Genomic DNA, 17,074 nt, shown 5'->3' with positions numbered 1-17,074 from the left:
CTAATTTATCTCTGGCAATTATAAACTACCATTTGGATTCTTGGAGTCTCAGTAGTCTCAGAATAGCATTTAGTATCAATGCTAAAAAAATCAAGGAGTGAATATCAATGGTAGCATCTTTTGCCTTATTTCTAGTCTTCAGTAGGTAGAATTTTTAATGCTAGTGCTTTCCTCATCAAGTTTCTCAGTAGTGTAATCCAAGTCGTCTGTGGAGGGGAATTTGAAGAGATACAAAAGAATCACATGTAAAGTCCCCTCAAACATTCCTATCTCTCATGCCATTTTCTCCATTTCTTTCTCCATTTTCTCCAAACATCATATGGTTTTACTCATACAGGGAATATAAGAAATAGTGAAAAGGATTATAAAGAAAAGGAAGGAGAATGAGTGGGAAAAATTAGAGAGGAAGACAAACTGTGAGAGACTCCTAACTCTGAGAAACGAACAAAGGGTAGTGGAAGGGGATGTGGGTGGGGGGATGGGGTGACTGGGTGAAGGGCACTGAGGGAGGCACTTGATGGGATGAGCACTAGGTGTTATACTATACTTTGGCAAATCAAACTCCAATAAAACATATATACAAAATAAAAAAAAAATAAGGAGGAACTCAATGCCATTTCAAGACCCAACAAATTTGCTGAATTTCATAACATACTCAAGCAAATAAAGGAATTCTTCCAGAAAGACCCAAATTAGATCTCTGTGCTAATGTCAGTGGAGTTTGAGGAGCTTCTGAAGGTTTGAGAGAATCCAAGCGAAGAGACATGGAACTTGGTGAAGTTAACAGATAAAGAGATTATGGTCATTACCTCCATGTCCATGACTGTCAACCCTAAATACATTAACCTGAAGGCCTCAGGAGAAGCTGGATTATATAACACACCTATCCATCGTTGAGCAGTTATTTAACATTTCTACAGAAGGGATGAATGCCAAATACAAGAGATACCTGGAGATGATGCTTGACTACCTCTGAGATCACACGATCGAGCGAGGCTGCTCCAAGATCAGATTGAACTTTTTGTAAAGATCCATAATGAGTTTGAGAAGTGAGAGAATGGTATCTTTCCTGGGTGGCCAGAACAGACAAGCCGTGTCCTGATCCATGCTGGAGCCCATCTTGACCTGTCTGCATTCTCTTCTATGGAGGAGTTGGCCCTTGGTCTGGACAGATTGAAATCTGTACTCTTCGCTTTAGGCCTGAAGTGTAGTGGGACCCTACAAGAGCAAGCTCAGAAAACGTACATCACAAACAGGCCAGGACAGGGGAAAAGCAAGAAGTAGAAAAGTAGAGAAGTAGAAGTTGAAGCAGATCAGTGAGAGTGAAGGTGAAGATGAAGAGGATGAGATCATGGATAACCCCCAAAACCTGACCCTTGGCTGGGATGGCAAACCCATTCCCTACTGCATAGGTATAAGCCTCATAATCTAAGCTACAACTGTGAGATTTGTGGAAATTATACCTACCAAGGTCTATACGTACCTTCCAGGGGCACTGTGTTGAGTGGCCGTGCCCATGGCACGAAGGGTTTGGTCATCCCAAACACTGCCCACTTTGCCAATGTGACACGGGTTGAAGGTTCTGTTCCCTGTGGGCCAACCTGAAACTACGGAAGGCATCAGAATGGTGGCAGCCTGACACTGAGGAAGAATATGAAGACTCCAGTGGGAGTGTTGTGAATAAGAAGATCTGTGAGGACCTGAAGAGACGAGGACAGCTTTAGTGTTCAAGGACGTATCTCAGCTTTGGGGCTTGCCCAGGCTTACCTAAAATCTGCTTCTTCTATTTCTCCCAACCAAATGTTCTCAAAGACTCTGCTACTTAGTCTTACGGTCTAGCACACATCTTGTAAAAAACAAGACATACTGGCAGATTGTAGAGTTGAGATGTGTTCTATCTTTGTTTCACATGAAAAGATTCTGTCAGAAAATTCAAAAAAAGTTTTAAAAAGTAGGTTATGTTTTATACCTCAGCTTCATTGGGAAATTCTATCAGAGTCGATTTGTAGTCAACTAATCAAGCAAGGAGCTGGACAAATTACATATAGATTTAGTATTTTTGGTATGTGGACTCATGCTGATAAAGCACCACGTATAAAATTATGTATTCCCTTTCGCGTTCCTTTCCCACCTTGGTGAAATCAGTGCATACATCACAAGATTATTATAAACATTAGATGGGTTAATATTTGTAAAGCTCTGATAAAAATGTCTGTCATACTATTGTTAGGTAAGGTCTTGCTAAACAAAACTTTGTACGGTATAGAGAAGCCCTTTAGCAATTGAGGTCTTTTTTTGCTCTTTGTCCTTTTCATCTCACACTTTTTTCTGGATGCTTTTCTAATTCTTTCTTTCAATTAAACACATTCACTGTTAAGAAAAAAAAAATAATCAAAAGCTCTCTCTGGAAAAAGGATTATGGACGTGCTATTCTTTTATCATTTGGCATTTTCTTACAACTAACTACTAAGAGCCTATAACAAAGTTATATGCAAATACAAGGTATTGTCCTTCAAGAACATCAGAAGATAAGACCAAATTAGGATGTAATATGACAAACATTAAACAATAATATCAATAGGAATGATCAACCGAGAAAAATGTTTGTATGTTGGAGAAAATCAAGAACAGATTTATACTGAATATGACATTTATTCTAGTTTGTAAGTAATAAAAAAGTTTTTTTTTTTAACTTTTAAAAAGTTTATTTATTTATTTATTTATTTATTCATGAGAGACACACACACAGAGGCAGAGATATATGCAGACGGAGAAGTAGGCTCCATAGAGGGAGCCCCATATGGGAGTCGATCCCAGGACCCTGGGGTCACGACCTGAGCAAAGGCAGACACTCAACCCCTGAGCCACCCGGGCATCCCCAATAAAGAAGATATCAATGAGAAGATTAAGGTAATTCAATGTAACTAGAGCATGTGCTATGTAGGAATGTCGAGAAATTCGAGAGCTAGAACCAAAATGAATGTTCTATGAATATATAAATACTTCCATGTAGTGTATTTGATGCCAACTCTTATTACATATGTGATTATAACCAGCTACAGGTAATGGAAGCTAAACTTCTAGTGGACTAGATAAGGCATTTATTTTATATCTAACATCACAGTGTAGATACGTGGAGGCTGAAATTGGATGCTGTCAAAAATCTTTTTAATAAACCAGTTTCCGTCTTCATTCTGCCAATCTTAGAATATGAACTTTCTTCTTCATTTGTGGTGTCTTGTGAATGTACTGAAGTCTGCTAAATCTATCGATTCTTTATTCAACAGAAGACAGAAAAAAAAAGAACATAAGAACAGTACTAAATTCATCTACATTTTGTGAAGTATGATTATCAGTAAAATATATTTTTTAAATTCTCATCTACCATTAATTTAGAACCATTGCTATTGTCTCAACCCCAAGTTATCTTATAAATGTTTTTCCCAATTACTTGGCAGTATTCCACTTACATTTCATTGGTTAAACAAAATATCCATCACTAGCTGCAAAGAACTTTGGTAAATCATTATTTATCTGGGCACACTGCTGTCCTGACAAAGATAGGAAGAAAGGACAATAGATATTGGATAAGAATTGTCATGCTAGGCTTTCATTTTTGCTAACAAATCTATGAGCCTGTTGAAAATTCCAAAAGTGATTTTCTCTCAATAAGACAATTTTCTTGTCTTTTAATGAATGCTTTCCTTTGACTTCATGGCTCTACCTTCAATTATGGATTACAGCAGTTTGCTTAATATGTAAGACTTGCTGCTCTGTAATTCAGAGGATTCAAGCTAAATCTCTTACTATAGACAGAAACAGTATTGATGAATTGTCCATCCTTCAGTTCAATGTGCATTCTAAATGCCAAGCTATAAATTTAAAACAACAGTCATTCAATTTCAATTAAATTATTTAAAAATTCTTGACTATTCCATGAAATCTCCATTATATATTTATCTATCTTTTGCTAATCAGATCTATGATATCTGCTGCTGAGCTAGTTATTGGCTTCAAACTGCCTCTTTCAAGAATGAAGAACAAAGTTAAACCTTCTCATCTATTGTCTTTGTAGTTTTTTAAAATCTTGTATGCTTGTCAACAATAAAAATAGTCTTTAAAAATACCCCCAATTTTTATATCAATTATCAGCAAAATGTTTTTAACATTAGAAATGCATGTGAAACACTTGTACTATAAATCATATGCCTGTACTACTATGATCAAATGACATGTATCTTACAAAACAAACAGAATAAGAATAAAATTAATGGAATTTCCATACTGAGCTAATACACACTAATAAAGAGTTTATCACTATTAGGGAGAATGTGAGGTTTTAAATGATCTTTCTTCCAGGGACACCTGAGTGGCTCAGTGGGTTAAGCACCCAACTCTCAATATCATATTAGATCATGATGACAAGGTTGTAAGATTGACCCCTGCATGCTCCATGCTGGGTGTGGGGTCTGCTTACAACTCTCTCTCTCTTTCCCTCTCCCTCTGCCCTTTTCCTACCCTGTGTGCATGCACTCACTCTCTCTCTAAAAAAAAAATATAAAAATATTAAAAAATAGTCTTTCTTCCAATATTAAATATTTATTGCTTTATTGTTAACTATAGAATCGCTATGTTCCTTTTGCCACAAGCTGGCAGAGAATATACATATAAGTGTAGAAATTCACCTCTTATTTGCTTATTCTTTGTTGTGTTTTCATTCTTAGTCATTTCTTGAAATAATCCTTTAAAATTTATGTAAGAACAATATGATATAAAAAAAAAAAAAAAGAACAATATGATATAATCTATATGTTCATGTACCTACTTACAGATAAACTGTAAGATTTTTTTCTAAAGATTGTATTATTTATTCATGAGAGACACAGAGAAAGAGGCAGAGACATAGGCAGACAGAGAAGCAGACTCCATGCAGGGAGCCCAATGTGGTTCTTGATCCTGGAACTCTAAGATCATGTCCTTAGTTAAAAGCAGTTGCCAACCACTGAGGCACCCATGTGTCCCTAAACTGTAAGTTTTTAGGAATCTCTGAAATCTAAGAACAAATAAATAAGGATGATTATGACAATCACTATATGCTAAAGAATTAAAGTTATTTTTAAAAAGATTTATTTTTCGTTTTAGCGAGAGAAACAGCACAAGTGGGAATGGCAGAGGGAGAGGGAGAGAGAAACTCAAGCCGACTCCATACTGAGTGTGGAGCCCTATGTGGTCTTGATCCCCAAACCCTGAGATCATGACCTGAGCTGAAGCCAATAGTCAGGTGCTTAACATACTCTGCCACTGGGGTGCCCCTAAAGTAATTTTAAAGGAAAGATAAATAATAAACAGATACTGATATCAAATATTAATATATATATGGACATAGGTATAGATATGTACATGTCTTAAATATGTTCAGGTAATGATAAGCTGGATTTACTCTTTTATTTAATTCTCATGTAGAAAAAAATATAAATTTAAATCCATTTTTCCTGCCTCTACAGTAGATTGTCTTTTTCACCCCTCCAGATGTGGATATACAACCACATCTGGTGACCACATTTCCAGCTATAGCCATAACTAAAATTTGCTATCATTTATCTTATTTATCATTCTTTAACCAACTTAGTTTATATTCTATATATTTGCACATTTATCAAAATAATTTGCACTTGCCTATAGTGCCTCTATTAGCATAACCTTCTCTAAGTAAAATTTGGCCAACTCAAACCATCTCTACATATCTTTGTATTTGTTTAAGGTAATATATTATTTAACCCATTTATTAGATTTCCCACCTTTGATCATTCTTTATTCTTGGTATTATGATATCTTGACTCCTCTCAAACAATGATCACTAAATCTTCACTGTCATCCCTTTTTCTCCTTTCTTTATAAACAATAGAAAAAAAATTGAGACTCAATCCATAGTAATTTAAAACATATAGTTTCTCATTTGGAAACACCATTTTTAATGAGCTTTTTTTTTAAAAATGAAAGAATATCCATCTTTCATAGAACTCTACTGTCTAGATCCATATTCATGAATACATTCCATTTGTTTGGATTTTATTTCCACAATGCCTTGAGACATGAACAATGCAGATATAATTATGAAATAAATGAGTACCCTGAGAAAATTAATTTCAATAATGTAGTAGAGCAGAAGCTAACATGCAATGAGTTAGGAATTTGTAAAGTCGTTGATGAATAGAAGGAGGAATGTGAAGAATGGCATTTACGATGAAACAGGAGAGTCCGGAGTCCGTTATTTTCAGAATGTAACAGAAGAGGTGGTTTTGGATTCTGATAAGCAGGAATAATTGAAGCAGAGATCATTTTAAGTAAAACATGAGGTCACTAAGTGTCGAGGAGGTGGGAAGAATAAGATCATTAGAAGCTGTGGTCATGGAATGGAATGCCTAATTAGAAATCCTAGAAATAAAGGATAAACAGTCTATATGAAGGTTAATTCAGTGGAAGAGAGACAAAGACTGTTCCTGTTAATGTGTGTAGCAATGAGGAGGCTGTCATTAATAGAGGGGTGTGTGGAAGGAGATATCTCCTAACGCAAGGCAGAGAGTTATTTAGAGAGGGTAATTAATGTATTTGTTAACATCGTACTTACAAAAACATCAGAGGTGGAAAGTCATTTTGGTCCATTTTTGATATTCTATTTTATATTATTAACAATGTATCAGTGTTAATTTTTTTTGAAAAAGGTCTTACAGCTTTCTGGAAATACAACCCTGACAAATTTGAGCATAAGGCAAATGATTGGCATGTTTCATACAGTTGCCTTTATCTTAACAAAGACATATTCTTTTCAAAGTATTTAGAAAGTGTCACATTTTAACATACTCATATTTTAAGAGTTGTCTTATCTTTATTTTCAAATTGTAGATACAAAAATGAGGAATTGGTGTTGTATCCAACTGAATAGCATCGTGGTCACACCAGCAGACTTTGTTGTCTGATGTTAGTAATTATGTGTACGTTAAACTTCATTTTCTTTTAATATAAACCAAGACCAATAATATATAACTAATATATAGTATTTGTATTGACCAATGTGAGTTAGTTATATATAAAGACATGTTGTAGATTCTAAGGGGCTAGCAAACTTTATTATTATTTCGACTATGGAATTAGAAATGATAATGTAGTATTTTCAACATCCAGTTTAGTATTTTGCTTACTTTATTATTACTTTGAAATTAGAACTCCAATTATAACCTTCAATATCATGAGGTGCTATTTAAGGCATCATCGTGTCTCTCCTGGCAAACTTTGTGCTTCAAGGAGTCTTGAACTCCGATAAAAAATATACAAAAAAAAAAAAAAAAAAAGAAAAAGAAAGAAAGAAAGAAAGAAAATAATCATCTTTATAGCATTTATCATTAGCTCATTGTTGTTTTTTTTTTAATAGCTACTATTAAATGGTTATTTATTGAATGGCTATGCTCAAGTGACTCAGCTGGACTAAGACCTCATCAAATTCTCAATTCTTAGGAGCATTTAGAAGCATTTACCATGGTCAGTTCTTTAGGATTTGGTATTGTAATGATGAGTAAGTAGTGAAGGCTATAGCTCCTAAGGAAAATTATCCTAACCACGAATGTCCTCTCACTTTTCCTATTACTACAATTCTTAGGTATGGTGAGTTACTGACCAATAGTGTGGAATCTTAAAGCTGAAATAGGTATAAAAAAGATTGAAAAGATTGAGACACACACTTTAAATGAAAGTAATTTTTGTTTACATCATCACTTTGTGTGCGTATGCGTAGATCAACAGGAAATATTCTAGATTAGAAATGGCCAATGAGAAAGAAGGGGGGCCTGAACTAGGCAAGGGGTGAAATGTGCACACAGCAATGCAGCGGATCAGCTTAAAGCAAGAAGGGGAGATCTTGTCTTGAGATCTCTTCTGATGTGATTACTGATGTTGCAGGTTGCTTTTGGTTTGGTGTATATATGATATATATGTTCCATTCTTTTCCTTTTAGTTTATCTATACCTTGATACTTCAAAAGTATTCTTTTTGAGGAATGAGGTCTTTTTTTAAGCTTTTATTTATTAATTCATGAGAGACACAGAGAGAGGCAGAGATATAGGCAGGGATCCCAGTGTGGGACTTGATTTCAGGACCCCGGGATCACCACCTGGGCCAGAGGCAGCCACTCAACCACTCAACCATCCAGGTGTCCTGGAACAAGGTCTTTTTAAAAATCTAATTTCACCATTTCTGCTCTTAATGGCATTTATTCTACTAACATTTAACTTAGTTATCCCTGTGATTAAGATTACATATACCTTCTTGTTTTTTCTTTTTTCTCTTCTCTTTCACATCTTTGTTTTGTTATCATTTTATCTCTGCTTGTGGATTGTTATTTAAAATTATTATTATGTTTTAAAGATTTTATTTATTTATTCATGAGAGACACAGAGAGAGAGGCAGAGACACAGGCAGAGGGAGAAGCAGGCTCCATGAAGGGAGCCCAACGTGGGACTCGATCCTGGGACTCCAGGATCATGCCCTGAGCCAAAGGCGGACGCTCAACTACTGAGCTACCCAGGTGTCCCTAAAATTATTTATTTTTCAAATCTTTGCTCTAGGTTTTACAATATATCTTTGTAACATCTAAGTCTATCTAAAAATAGTATACCACTTAACTTATAGTAGAAAGCATTCTGCTGTCATTCCGTCTCTCATATCGTCACATATACTGTCAGTCTCACATTACATTACTGACATTTTTGCTTTAACTATTTTAAGTTTCTACTATTTTGGCTTAGAGAGTGTATTATTTTTTATTTTAAGATTTATTCCTGTTTATTTGAGACAGAGAGAAATAATACACAGGTGCACGAATGGAAGAGCAGAGAAACAGGGAGAGGGAATCTCAAGCAGACTCCCTGCTGACCTGAGCCACCGTCGAGTCAGATGCTCAACAGCTTAAGTCATCCGGGTGCCCCTGATATCAGAACTAAGTAAAATGGTTCTTTTATATCTACCATTGTTTTTTTGTTTTTTTTTTTAATTTTCAGGTTTATTTATGTAGATCCACATTTCCATCTATTCCAATTTTCCTTCTGTCTAATAAACTTTGCTCAAAATTTTTCCAGTATATGTTTGTTAGAAATGACTTTTCCAAGTTTTTGTTCTTTGAAGAATATTCGTATTTTGCCACGATTTTGAAAGATATTTTCTTTTCTTTTTTTTTCTTTTTTTTTTTTTGAAAGATATTTTAAATGAATATATAATTCTGGATTCACATTTTTTACTTTTAATGTGTTAAAGTAGTCCTTCCATTGTCTTCTGGCTTCCAAAATTTCATATAAAAAGTTGTTCTTTCCTTAGATACATTTTTCAGTATATGAAGTTTCCTTTTTTCTTTTGAATGATTTTAAACTTTTTTTTTTCTTACATTTAGTTTTCGGCAGCTTGACTCTGGGTGATTTTTAAAAAATATTCTTTGCTTAGGTTTCTTTGAGACTCTGTGCATTGCTGTCCTGTATTAAATTTGGAAATTTTATAGGGATAATATCTTCAAATAACTCGTCTATGCTTCTTTCTTTTCCTTCTCAGTTGGGCACTATAAATATATGTAATATTTGCCCGCAGTTCCTGGATTCGTGTTCTCCTTTGTGCACTCTTTGTGCCTTTATTTTAAAGTTCGAATATTGTTGACACATTCATCTCCATTGATTTATTTTATTTTTTGACTTTGAGGATATTGATAAACCTTTAGGTCTGTTGATAAACCTTTTGAAAGAATCCTTTAACTATGCTATCTTCTATAAATATGCTTTATATAGTAGATTATATATGATTCACATTCATATTGAACCCTTTGTAACAGTTTAAAACATTTCACTGAAATTTCCCATCTGTCCACATCTATTTCCAACTTTTTCACTAGATCCTATAACTTCTTAATCATGACTATATAAGTTAAAAATCTTTCGGATATGTCTAATAATGGATAACCTCTGCTGCTACCTTCTGATTTATATTAGGTCTAAAGACTCAGAGGGCTTTTCTCTGTATTCTCATATATTTGACCCTTCCCCAGCAGCACATTATTTTTCTTATATTTCTAATTTTCTGAATTATCCTCTTCAGACCAGTTCTAGGAAACCCCTGTGTGCCTGGTGTTGGGTTGGGACTTTGTCAGTGTTCTTGCACATCCTCCAGCACCCTAAAGCATGAAATCTGCCTCATTTCTGTGGAGGCTCTTCGTGGGATTGAGGTCCTTTCCCTTTCCTAGTGATAAGAGACTTTTGATTTATATCAGTACAGGATGATCGGTCTGATTGGTTTTTCTGCCTTTCACTGGGTTGGGTAGCTTTTTCTTCTAATCTTCCTGGTGAACCTTTGCCTTAAAATAGAGTTTTATGTGCCTCTCACAGGTTACGTACCTTACTAGCTAGTTATTTGCAGAAAACCCTGTGGTGAGCTTTCCTTCTCATCCTTTGGGAGCAAATGAGTCTTGCTTCTACCTTTCCCTCAGCAGCAGGGTATCTTTGTTAGTGATCCAGAATAGGAGTATTCCTTGTTTCTCCAACAGTAGCTTATGGCTTTATGATTACAGAGAAAAGAAACTAAGAAGTAGACAGAGTTTTGTTTCATAAGGGGGATGGCTGTGAGGTCTCCTGCCATTTCCTTAAACCTGAATTGTGAATTCACAGTCAAGGCCTTTGGAAATAGCTGCTGAATGAATGTGGACTCTGCATGTGCCTGTGGCTCCCACCTACTCTCCACTGTCACTGTAGCACACACTCAGGATTTAAGAGTGTGTCAAACCTCAACTGTGTCCTATTCTGTTTTAATGGCAAAGTTTGATGCCACTATGACAAAAGCAAAACATTTCTTTCGCTCCATGTCTCCTTGGAACCTAGTTAGAATGGCTTCCTTCCAATCGTCCTTCCCTACCTTGACTCCATGCAGTTCCCCTTGATCCTCAAAGTTGAATAGTGCTAGATATTTTTCACAGTCCCTAAAATTAATTCCAGTGTTTTACTTAGTATTTAAGAAAATATTTTCTAATAGAAAAACTGATTATGTTGGATTCCTGAGAAGAAATTTACATGTCTCTTTAGTGGCACCTTCCGGAGAGGTTGTTCACAGATAATTTGATATTTGCATAACTCGCTGACTTTATAATCTGACCTTTATATAAATGGCAAACGTACTGTATAATTTTAGGGCTGTATTTTATATAAACCTGTATCTTTTGAAAGTATGACATAAACAAAGTCCAGAATTATACTTACACAGGTTCACACCAAAATAATTTTTTTTCCCTAAGTGAAACGTTGAGAATGAAAACAAAATCTCAAGTGTTACTTCAGCAATTAGTTTCTTCTCTGACCTTGAAGAAGTAATTTAAGTCTAATTTTCTTTTCATGTAAATATTAGGGTTCTCCATCTCTCTTTAAAAAATCATGTCAATTAAGTAGGCAATGGTTTAGATCCTTCCAGGTGTATGAACTACTCCCTGAGTGTAAATTATATTGTACTAACTGCATTAAGCCACCAGTGCCTGAAATTCAGTGAATTACTGCTCTACTGCATAAATGTTCCCCTAATGACTAGAAAGAGTCAATGTACTTTTTAAATTTTCCAGCTTAAATACTAGGACTTGTGTAATGTTCTTTACCAAACTTGAAGAGAAGTAATAGCCTATGTATATGGCATATATTCTCACTACTAGTAGAAAAACAAAACTGACAGGAAGCTTGAAAACTAATTAGATTTTACAATACACCCACTGCTTTTAATTTATGAGACGTACTTTAAAGAAATAAAAAATATGCGAGTTAAAAATACTATTTAAATTCATCGTGCCGAACAGAATTTCTGAAGCATAAAGCAAAAGGTGTCCCAAAACACTTGGTAGCGTAATACCTGTCAAAATACTTGCTAATTAGTAAAATCTAAGAGCAGTTCATAGTGAGTGTTGTTATCCATACTTTCAAATTGAGTACATTTTAAGGTCTTGAAACATCACTCTGTATTATCACTGAATAGCATTTCCTTGAGACCTTTTTACATACTGAAATGTGTTACACTTTTAGATAAGTATGCCTACGTGGTTAGCTACTCAATAGATTTTTTTTTCCAATTTGATCATAATAATTTGTTGTTATATTTGTGTTTCCATGTTAATTAGTTTCCGAATCTGTTGATGTAATTAAAGTTATCGCTAACTTGAACATAATTTGGTGTATCATTAGTTCTTCATCTGAGTTTCAACTGCAACGACACAGCAGCATTTTTTTAATGTCCTCACATTTTTATATTTCGTGACTATATTATTTTGGCATCACTTTCTCCTCCTATGTGCTCTTGTATTTCTCGGATGTTCTGTCCTCCAGTCATATTTGACTTTTCCAAGTGTTATATGTTTTGTAATCTGGGTAATATATATTCTTCTGTTACTTGAAATTTCTTATTTCCATGGGGCTCAGCACAACCTCTGGTTCCCTTCAGAATGATCAACTCAAAGATCTATGGAGGTAATGACCATGGCACACAAAAAAACAGCAGAGAACTATAAAAAAAAAAATCCTGAATGTATGGAGACTTGGTTTATGTTTGTATGTTATGTTTATGTATGAATGTTATGGAGGATGAACATTTATATGGTTTCCATTATAATCATCATAATAAATAAAGATGCATTTTGCATCTATTTATAAATCATTAATAATAAACTTTTAGATATGAATTCATCTATGATTATTTTCTATCAACTGCAAATCCACCTCTTACACTCTGTGTTATAAAAGCTGGAACTCAGCAAATTATATTACTCATACATCTTTGTCACTTTGACACTTACTGCATTTTTCTAATAGGAGACATTAGAGGGATAATGGGAGTTAGGAAGACGGGAGAATGACATCCTTCCCTTATTCTTGGCAGCATTACCAAGCTCAGTTGGAAGTTCACCCCAGCACTAGTAGGTTGAGCCAGATTCTTCTGGCAATCCCTGAAGCAACCCCATTGAGTTTCTTTCGAATTACCCCTTCCTGGGACATCTGAACAAAGAGCATTTCACAATACTTTTCTCGAGGCCTGAGGTATCAGGAAATTTAGGTGATCATTCCTCAAATATCTGAAGTATAATTGCAAAGAACCCCTTATTCAATTTCCTGATTTCTGGAAACCCAACCTATCCCTTTTGTTTTCCTGTCCATATGATGATCATGTTTCCATACCCATGTTCTCTGCTTTTTTTGTTTTTTGCTTTTACTTTTTTAGACTGCTTCCTCTGTAAACAATTCCCTCTTATAAATCTATTATTTTGATAATGAATATGGCTCCTGTTTTATTGGCTAGTCTCTGACTGATAAAACATATTTAAGACTCTGGCAATGAATTACAAAATTAATTCCCAAAAAGCTTCTGGCAATTTATGTTAATGGAATCAACATATGAATATGCTTTTTTTCTTTATATCTTTTTACTTATTTACCTAATTTAAAAATATTCATTAACATCTGAGTTACAAAAGAGTTTATTTTATTTTAATTCATATTTATTTCATCAAAAATGACTTATTTTTGACATGTAGAAACCTGTTGTGCACAGGTTTTAGCCATTTTTAAAGAACTTTAAAGTGCTCTAAGTAGCTATTTTGCCAATAATATTAAGATTCCTTTTTATGAACCCTAATTTTCACAACATCGAGTACTTTGTTTTTCTGAATAGGTTTTTGAGAATAGTAGGTGAGGATACTTGAATTTCCTGTTTATAATCTAAAGATTAAAGTTCTAGGTTATTCTCACAATTATTAAATTCTTCTACTGACAAACTGAGGTGTATTGGAATAGAAATCCTTCTTTGAGAACCCCCCATGTACATACAGCTACCACTCACAATTTATTTGAAAGAACAATTAGAACAAATGATATAAAGTATAGGATAATTAATGTGTTTCCTCCTTCTGTACTAACCCTTGTCAACAGAGATATCAGGGATTAATCCATATATACTCATTTTCTCATATTTCAAGTGGAATAAGTATGTCACCTGTGTCATAGCCTTTGGGTTTGCTTATTTTTCCTATTCAAATTCTAAAATAACTTAAATGAAAAAAAATCTGCTATCCAGGAATCATTGTATTTTTTTCAATATACCTACAGATAGTTTTAATTTTAAGTAAGCTTTCATTTTAGAATTGTTTTAGAGTTACAGAAAAGTCTTACAAATAGTAATGAGAGTTCTCGTATACCCTGCAAGCAGTTTCTCCTTTTATTAATATTTTATATCAGAATGGTACACTTATCACAATTAATGAACTAATGTTGACACATTATCTTTGGCTAAAATCCATAGTCTATCCAGATTTCCTTAGGTTTTATATAATTTCCATTGTTTTGCTCCAAAATTTCAATTAGAATATGATATTACACTTAGCTGTCATGTGTCCTGAGGCCCCTCTTGGCTGTGATAATTTCCCAGACTTTCCTTGTTATAGATGATGTTGACTGTTTTGAGGAGTACTGGCTAGGTATTTTGTTGGATGTCCTTCTATTGGAATTTGTCTGATTTTTTTTTTTTTATAATTAGAGTAAGAATTATGGATTTGGGGGAAGAAGATCACAGAGGCAAAGTGTATTTCTCATCATATCATATCAAAAGTACACACCATCAACATGACTTATCACCGTTGATATAAACCTTGATCACCTGGCTGAGATAGTGTTGTTAGATTTCTCCACTGTAAATTTGCGATCACGCCCTTCTACATATTTTACTCTTTGGAAAGAAGTCACTATGCACAGACCACACATAAAAAGTAAGGATTTAAGTTTCCCTTCCTTGAGTGCATAGAATCTACTTAAATTATTTGAACTTTCCTAAAGGAAAGATTTCTGTATCATCATCTATTTGCTTTTACTTTTTTTCAATCATTTATTTATATCAGCATGGAATCATAGATACTTATTTTATACACTGGGCTATAATCCAATACTACTTTATTTATTTTTATGCTCATATTATTCCATCTTTTGCCACTAAAAGCTTTTTCATTTGTTTCCTGTGTCACTTTAGCATACCCTGATCATCATGTTTTCAATCAGCATTTATTCACTTTCTGGCACTACAAGATATTCCAGGGCCATCTTGTATATACTCTGCTTCTCTCCTAGAATCAGCTATTTCTCCAAGAAGTCCTGGTTACTTATATTGAAGAGTGGTATTGGAAACCAAGATCTGGGTACTGGATACATTCATTCCTACTGAGATGATCTGTCTTCTGAGTCCTCTAAGCTAAGATAGAAGGAAATATATGTCTGCATATTACCCAGTATGTACACACATATCTATAAATATATCTATGCGTATCCTTTCCCATCTATATTAAGGTAACTCTGAGTTTATATTGTCGCTTATATCTCTAGCCCATCAAAACATGTGATATTCTACAAGTCTCTTTTGCTTATATTTAAACTTCCATTCTAAGAATGAAAAATCTGCCCCCTACGTCTCCTCCCTTGATCACTTAAGTGTTCACTATACATGCATAATGTTTAAGAATTATTAACTTGAAAAAAAAAAGTATTATAAACTTGTAACTCCATGGGGAAAAAACAAAACAAAACAAAACAAAACAATACCAAGAGTATAGTGCTCAGGTGCAGTTCTTCTGCTTTAGTCTTAGGATCACCATTCATTGTCAAAGTTACTTATGCCCACACATTTCCTCGACCCGCTTTTGTGAGATTATTTCATACATTGTAATTAAGTTAGATTCTGTTGTCACAGCTTGCATTCATTCCTGGATCCCTCAACTTTCCAAAGGATTTTTTTTTTTTAATTGGGAACATTAGGGATCACTCTTTATGCAGTAAGCTTCCATCTGTTTTTGCAAATGGAGTGGCCTGCACCCACCGTAACATACCCCAGAGAAAAATTTCACAAGCCTAAAAATTTCCCCGTGCTAAAGTTGTTTTATCTTTTGCATCAGCCTCACAGTTCTTGAATGTTCCGTTTTCTTTACTTCATCCACTATTGGTTGTGAACTCCCTGGGACCTTCTCAGGTTAATCTGAAAGTGGCTCCCTTATGAAGAGCAAGAAGAGTCAAAAGCAAGAGGCAGGACATTCAAACTGGGTGCTGGTAGATTTAATAAGCAAGGGGACTTACAAATGAAGCTTCTCTTGGGTGGCCATGAGGTGAGTAGGCCCCTATTCCTGCCAAAAAAAAGTGATATTGGCTAATGAAACAACGCATTTTTAATTAAATGGTTTGGGGGGGTTCACAACCAATAGTGGATAGCATACCACTATTGGTATGCTCACAACGTTAATGAGAATGGCAGGGGGGAAACAGGCTGGGTAACAGTTGAAAAATGTGGTGCAGGTTGGAATAAAAAATATATGTAAAATTTTACTAAGAATGAATCTTAAGGAGATACCAATTTTTGTATGAATGATATTATACACCTTCACTGCCATTCCACTTCTGCAGCTCTTCAAAACTAGAGGTGCCTTTGAAGCTGAGACCACTACCAGTACACCAATATTTCTTTGGGGCACCAAATATTGAATCAAGTGTTAAATGAATCTGTATTAGTTTCCTATCGCTGCTCTAGCGCATTAGTGTAAGTTTCATGACTTAAAACAACAGAAGTTTATTCTCTCAGAGTTCTGAAGGTCAGAAGTCTGAAATCAGTATCAGTGGGTCAAAATCAAAGTGTGAATAGAGCTGTGCTCCCTCCAGAGGCTCCAGGGAACACTGTGTTTCTTACCTCTTCCAAGTTCTGTTGGCTGTTGGCAATCCTTGATTTGTCCCCCTCATTCCAATCTCTGTTTCCATGTTTCTATTGCCTCTGCCTGTTCTGTCTGTGTCAAACATCCTTCTGTCTTTCTCTTAAAAGGACACTTTTTAAAAAGAAGACTTATTTATTTATTTATGAGAGAGAGAGAGAGAGAGAGAGGCAGAGACACAGGCAGAGGGAGAAGCAGGCTCCATGCCGAGAGCCCAACATGGGACTCGATCCCAGATCTTGAGCCACTCAGGGATCCCCTTATTTTCTTGTTATCCTAAATGTGAAC

The 17,074-nt window shown here is 34.8% G+C and overlaps 1 pseudogene; it reads left to right on the top strand.

Annotated features, from left to right (window-relative positions):
- Positions 1 to 708: 708 nt before the first annotated feature.
- Positions 709 to 1,724, top strand: LOC144281694 (splicing factor 3A subunit 3 pseudogene; annotated as a pseudogene).
- Positions 1,725 to 17,074: the final 15,350 nt, after the last annotated feature.

Source organism: Canis aureus, chromosome 13 (genome assembly GCF_053574225.1).
Source record: "Canis aureus isolate CA01 chromosome 13, VMU_Caureus_v.1.0, whole genome shotgun sequence".
NCBI lineage: Eukaryota > Metazoa > Chordata > Mammalia > Carnivora > Canidae > Canis > Canis aureus.
The sequence above is the reverse complement of the archived record's forward strand: the minus strand, read 5'-3'. Positions and strand labels throughout refer to the sequence as shown.